Source organism: Eumetopias jubatus, unplaced genomic scaffold (genome assembly GCF_037043125.1).
Source record: "Eumetopias jubatus isolate StellerSeaLion01/CBP00866 unplaced genomic scaffold, mEumJub1_p1.0 scaffold_9, whole genome shotgun sequence".
Classification (NCBI taxonomy): Eukaryota; Metazoa; Chordata; class Mammalia; order Carnivora; family Otariidae; genus Eumetopias; species Eumetopias jubatus.
The window spans coordinates 121,309,374-121,316,423 of NW_028274815.1; the positions used below are offsets into that span (position 1 = coordinate 121,309,374).

Genomic DNA, 7,050 nt, shown 5'->3' on the forward strand with positions numbered 1-7,050 from the left:
TTAAGCGACTGCCTTCGGCTCAGGTCATGATCCTGGAGTCCCGGGATCGAGTCCCACATCGGGCTCCCTGCTCGGCGGGGAGTCTGCTTCTCCCTCTGACCCCTTTCTCCCTCGTGCTTTCTGTCTCTCATTCTCTCTCTCTGAAATAAATAAATAAATAAAATCTTAAAAAAAAAAAATACAAGCAATCACAATAGCTGACTTTTATGAAGCTCCCCTTCTGTCTTAGGAAGTATGCTTAACATTTTATACACACATTTTATCCTCACAGCCCCTCAGAAACCCTGATAATTGATATTTTCTGCCCAACAGATAATGAAGCCTGAGTCTGAGAGAAAAGTGACTTGCCCAAGGCTATTCAGATGCAAAGTGGCAGACCTCATTCAAATCTGATAACTCCAAGGCAGACCCTCAGATGAATAGTGGGGGCCAGGGATCTCTCCCTGCTCCTTCTTTTGGGCTGTGGGTCACAGTTCTATAAACGAGAATTAGCCTCTTTGCTTCTGTTCATTGCACCTGGATATCTAAAGCTTTAGATCCAGTGCCGAACACATCGCTTGGACGCATCTTCCTTGGGTGGAAGGAAGGAAATACTAGTCATCGGCAAGGTACTGGATCACATGGGAGTTCTAGAGTCAGACGTGGAAATGTTTCCCAGCCGTGCAACAAATGGTCTGGGTGGCCTCGGACTCTTTCTAGACTTTCTCGAGCCAGAGGCTGCTGATCTATAATCCAGGAGTAATCAAGATTACATGAGTGGGCAGAGCAGGGAGAGGGGCAAGACGGAGTGTATATCCGAAACACAGCGCTGAGCCCGATGGCAACCTCTATGAAGGCAGGTGGAAATTAGATCTTGTCCCTGCTGTATTCACAGCATCTAGTCCTCCACCTGATAGATACTTTGGTCAAGAAATTTCTGTCAAAGAATCTATTTTACAAAATTATTTGCAAGTGTACACAGATAGACACGCAGAGGGTTACCTGTGCAAGCTTCGGGAAACACCGCCTGTGCGCATGGGTGGAGTGTGGTTAACCCAGTGGAAGTTCTTGCATGGAACAGAATGCTAGGTAGTCACTAAAAAAACTGAGGCAGCTGTACGTGCCATCCTGTAACAGGTAACCAGCCTGTATAAATAGGGTGAGGGGATTGCAGAACAATTTACATTTATGGTAACATGATTAGAAAAAAACCAAAAAGGTCAAGAGATGAATCCCTACTGGTCTACTGAGAATGGTTACTTCCACTTGACATTAGGACCTCAACAAGGAAGGGTGAGGGGAGAAAGGAGATGGGGTGGTGGGGGGACGGGGTTATTTTCGCTTTTTACCCCGAGCCCTTTGCCTTGCTTAATTTGTTTTGACAGAGAGTCTGAGATACCTTTGCTGAATAAAAATGCAATCAAAATTATTCTTACATCTTAAATAAGGGAAGAGAAGAATAAATGAACATCTCAAGTGCCGTGCGGAAACAAAGCCCCCTACATGTTCATCGCCCCCCCCCTTGCCCCTGAAACATACCTAGCACATCTCTACCTCTCTTCACAGGAATGAGATGTGCAAAGATAGGCAAGGTAGTCTTATTCCCATCAGTTTGCCCCTCAGTGTGTGTGTGGCCCTGCAAAATCCGACAAAACCCAGCCTTTATGGGTTTGCTGGCTTTTCTCTGAAAAGGACACATGGGCAGAAAACATAGGCACTGGTTTGTCCCCAAGCAGAAACAGAAATTTGGGTGCTTTGGCCAAAGGTGAAGTAGAAGGTTTGGGTGGGCTCCTGGGCTCGTTTGCCTTAGAAGTAGCTCTCCTCTGAGGTTTTGGTGTGGCCTCGATGAAAAGGAATAGTAACTATCTAAAAAAATCTTACCAAAAAGCTGCAACTCCAATTTGGGAAGTTTAAAGTCAAAGAGAGAAGTAAAGATGGGTAAAGTGGCCGCCCAGGGGGGGGTCGTGTTCAGGGTCACTGCCTAGAGGGATGAGTTCACAATCACTTGGAAGAGCTGGGTCTCCTTGTAACTCACACGTCCTTAGTTGACTGTGCTCGCATGTAATTGCATATAATTAACCCTGTAATTGTACAACTTCTGTAGTCTCCACTGTCTAGGCCCAGCCGTCTCCAGACAGACCCCGAACTTGGTAAAGGGGGACAGAAAGAACAGGAACGTAAGAAGCAAACATTTAGGAAGTACCTAATCTGTTTCTGAAACTACTTTAAGTATTTAATATAGAAGATCTCTTTTAAACTTCTAAACATCTCATGAGGTACTCCACCACCCGCATTGTACAGATGATTCAGAAAAGTGAAATGAAGCTCCCACAGGATTTAATGGCAAGACCAGGAGGGAAATTTCGATTTGTCTTTCTCCCAAAGCCCATCCTTAGCCAACACAACACACCCAATGTAAGTGGGGCTGCACACACACACACACACACACACACATCGCTCTTTTCCTCACTGAGACCACCTACCCAACCAGACCAGGTTGTAATGGGCGATGTTTCACTCCCAGTGTTTCATACTCTTGGAGAAGAATACAAAACACAATGCAAAGGTGAGGAATGCCACACTGCCCTACGTCCCACAGCATACGACATTCTTAGAAAATAACTCTGATATTATATTTGGAGGCACTTAAATGTTGCTCTTCCTAGTTGCCTTACACCAATAGTCAGGCATCATCCAGCACTCCATGTAGGGCGTGAGCCAGGTGTTGATAAGGAGCAAGCCTGTGCCCCATACTGTCGCCAGCCTGGTAGGCTTATCTGGCAAAATAACAGCAGTAACTATTCCTGCTTTTGTGTCTTCTTGGGTACCGTAGAGCCTAAAAGTTCCTAAGATGGCATTAGCCCAAACACCTCCAATGATAGATAAAGAAACTGCACACAGAAAAAAGCAAACCCTTTCTTAATATCGCACAACCAGTCAGTGGAAGTTCTGGAATAATGTCCTCCATGGCTTCCTGACTCCAGATAGTTAATGTCTTGACAAACAGGCAAGCCTATTGTATGTTTTTCAAAAATAGCTTTATAAAGATATAGTTTATATAACACTGAATTCACTTTTTTTAGGTACAGAGTACAATGATTTTTTTATAAATTTATAAAACTGTACAATTATTATTACCATCTAATTTTTGGAACATCTCCATCCCCTCAAAACTGAAACCTCAAGCCCATTTGCAGTCAATCCTCATTCCTACCCCAACCCCAGACAGCAACTAATCTACTTTCATCTATGGATTTGCCTTTTCTGGACGTTTCATGTACGTAGACCCATATGACATCTACTATGTGCTCTCACGTGACTGGTTTCTTTCCCTTTGCATGTTTTGAGGCTTAGCCACGTGGTCTCATGCGTTCCCTTTTATTGGCAAATAACGCCCCATTGTATGAATTACCACATTTTATTATCTATTCACCAGCTAATGGATATTTGAGTTGTTTTCACTTTTTTACCTATCGTATTTTTAACACACATCCCAACCCCAAGTGACTGGTGACAGCTGCCATGCATATTGAGGATTCCATGGCTACATCTAGACTTGGTGGAAAGAGTGCCCTGAACAATTAGCGATACCTGCCACTGGCAGGCCAGCAGAGAAGCATGGCGTAAAGGAATTGCACCCTTTCCAAAGAGGTGTGTTCTTGACCTGAACGGAATAGTCACATTTCTCCCGAGAAAAGAGTCAAAGGAAGGCAAGACGTTGCAACTAGGAAGAACTGCTCCCATTTTAGCGTAGAACATCCCTTTTACGGTACAGTTTATCATTAAACAATCAGTGGTTGGGCTTCTTTAGCATATTTTTCTGGAAAGGCAATGGAGCCACTGTCATGACTCCATCAGGCCAGCTCCTTCCCAGGGTCAGGATTGGCACTATTTATGTGGCCAAGGATTGGCAAACTCTGCCCCAGTTATGGCCCCAAGTGGCTGATGAGTTAGCATTCCTGGTGATCATATCAACAGCCAAGGTTTTTTCTTTTTTTTTTTTTTTAAGTAGAAGTAGGGAGGTTTGTTCTCCACTTTCCCCTTGGGAAGGGATGAGTAGACTGAACTGCTTCAAAACTCAGTGAGCTTGGTGGTGTCTTTGTGTTGTCAGCTCTGAGAAAACAGATGGCGGTCAGAACGAGCCTGATGGAAGAAGGAAATTGTGGTTTGAGTGGATATGTCCCAAGCAGAGAATCTGGTGTTACTTTAGGAGAACGCAAAGAAAACATTGTTGATGTCAGGGGGAAATGGGTAGAAAAAGCAAAGTATTATAGAAGGACAGAAGGCAGAAATTGATAAATGAAGAGTCAAGTAAACCATAAATGTTAAGCTTAACCCACAACCATTTTCTCTTGTTCCACACTGTTTATTAAAAAAAAAAAAATTGAATTAGTTCCAGTAGTTAACAATCAGGAGACTTTCTATAAATTTGTGAGTTTCCTGTGAGTTTGGAAAAAAGAAAAAGGAAAAAAGTCTGGCCAACTTTTGCTATGGCGGAATACTGGAGCTCCCTGTGGGTGGGGCATGTGTGCACCAGTTTGCTAAAGTCCTCACCACACCCTACTGCTTATATTCAGCCATTTCACAAGTTTGTGTGACCCTCTGGGTTTGCAACACTTGAAGTGACTATGTCCCACTTGGCTCAGTCACCCCAGGTGTCCTGTTTGGGCTGCCATGTTATCTTTCAGAGAGTGGAGTGAAGCGCATAGAGGTTAAGTGACCTGCCCAAGACCACCATCAGTAAGGGTCAAAGCCATGTCTCATCTTAACATATCTACTGTTTTTTCCAGTTTATCATGCCTTGACAAGCAGAGAAAAGAACTGATTAAACAAAGCACAGAATGGAGCAAAAATGAAGGGAAAAGCTGAGGCAGAGAAAGAGCAGGGAGTTTTCAAAGAACAGTTTATTAGTTCATTGAAAATGAAGCTATAGTATGGTCTCTTCCAATGAGGGACCAAACACAAACTTGGTTGGGCATACATATTCGTTGCCCGTGTCTCTAGAAACAAATCCAGGCCTCCCAGACAGAAAACATTTTTTTTCTTGGTTCATAGAGTTCTGAAAACAAATTTGGGAGTTGGCTTAGGAGAAAAATAACTTGTTCAAATTAACAAACATTTCCCAAATATTTCTTTTCTCTAAGAAAATGGAATGGTAAGTCTTCTACTTACCATTCCTAAACCCCACTGAATTAGCGTGGGGGCCACATGGCTCCAGAAATACAGCGTCGGCCAAAGTTACTTGCTGGTGGTAGAACCCATCTCTAAGTCAGTGTCTGGAACAGGCCCGGTGCTATCAGCTGTCAGAGTTTATTGGGATGGCATAAAATCCTGCTGCCCACTTCTTCGGCCCCTGCCAGAGAACCTGAGATCTCCCCTGAGGGTCACCACGTGTACAGAAGTGGAGGAGAACAGAGAAAACAAGCATTTCTTTTAGCAACTTCAAGATCTATTTCTGGGGTTGAACAGAAGCCATTAAAACATTCCCATGACTCTGTGCCAAGCCCCCAAATTACTAATGACAGACATGCTGGCTCAAAGGGAGTCATTGCTGGCAAATATCCCTTTGGTATCTTGTTAACAGTAATAACCCCGAGCCTTTCATTGAAAGATCTCAAAGCACAGTGCAAGACTTAATTGACTCCCCCCACAACTCTGTCCCCGAAAAAGGTAATTATCATTATATCCCTCAGACAGTTTACACAGGGGTTAAATGGGTGATGGGGGTTAAATGATTTATCCCTGTTTCATATTCTAAGTTGAAAGGAAAAGTCTAAATAATGGCATAACTTGGGGTGACCTCAGCTATACGACTTGCTGGAACCGGCGGAGTCATCAGAGCAGAGGGAACAAGGGCCTGGGGAGGCTGACGTGATTAGAAATGCCTCTGCCCAGTGGCCATGGGACCAGCACCATGTACAAAGGTGTTGACCTGAACTTCGCTTAGCCTAAGAACATTATCCATGACCTCCAGTCCAGGTTAGAGGAAGAAGAGAATCAGACCCAGAGTCCTGGAAGTGTGAGACTCTCAATATTGTGCATGTAAAGTCCGAAGTGAGACTTTGGACTTGCAGAAATTTTGCAGAAAAATAAGGATCTATTTCATTGGCAGAGCGGTATGGCAAGAAGTGACCTGGTTCTCGAAGAGGTGAGGGGTTCATCCCAGAGGAGAACTTGAATGCCAGACATAACATCTAGGGCACTCACCCAGCTCTAGAACCTAAGGCACTGTGAAGTTGGGCACCACTGATCTCATAAACCTCTTCTTCCTCCTGTAAATCTCCATCTCAATACATGGGACTTCTACTCACTTACTCACATGCCATCACCAAGCTCACGGCCGAGTTATCTTCTCTACCACCTTTTGTATCTGATCCCCTAGGGCTGATGACACAGCATATCTTCCAAACCAGTCTTCTCATCACCATTCCCACCTCCTTTGACTCATTTGAGATGCCATCATATCTCCCCTGGATGATTTTTAACAGCCTCTTAACCATTCCTGTTGCTTTTAGACTTTCCCCGACCCAAACAATTCTCCAGCATACTGCTCACAGGATACTCCTGAAATGAAGATATAATCACGGCACTCACAAACTCCCCCGATTCAACCCTTCAACATCCCTTCCACAGGGCGGAGTGCAAAGTAAAACCACCACCCTAGAATTCCATATCCCAATAAGACTATATCTCAAAAATAAAGATGAAATAAGGTTTCAGATGAGTAAATGTTAACATGATTTAACACCAGCAGATCTGCAGTACCAGAAATATTAAAGGAACTTCTTTCAATAGAAGGAAAATGGTACCCAGCAAGTCATATAGCTGGATCTACACAATGGGAATGAAAAGCATCAGAAACGATGCAAGCGGCAAGAACGGAGAACCACCTGGGATGGTTCAGTGTGAGCGCGCATGCAGATCTAGTCTTTATTTTCTGTATGTTTGAAATCTTTATTATGTAGGCAGTAATCAATAAAGAGAAGAAGAGGGGGGAAGAAGGAAAGGAACAGGGACAAATGGAAATAAAAGAGGACGAGGAGGAAGAAGAGAATGAAAAAGAAGGAGGAA

General features: G+C 43.8%; 1 long non-coding RNA gene across 1 annotated transcript; it reads right to left on the reverse strand.

The window, feature by feature from the left end:
* Nucleotides 1-6,833, reverse strand: LOC114223228 (uncharacterized). The gene is made up of 3 exons (XR_003612100.2): nt 5,152-6,833; nt 982-1,125; nt 1-140 (listed from the first exon to the last, which is right to left on the reverse strand). It is a non-coding gene; the product is annotated as an uncharacterized LOC114223228 (long non-coding RNA).
* Nucleotides 6,834-7,050: the final 217 nt, after the last annotated feature.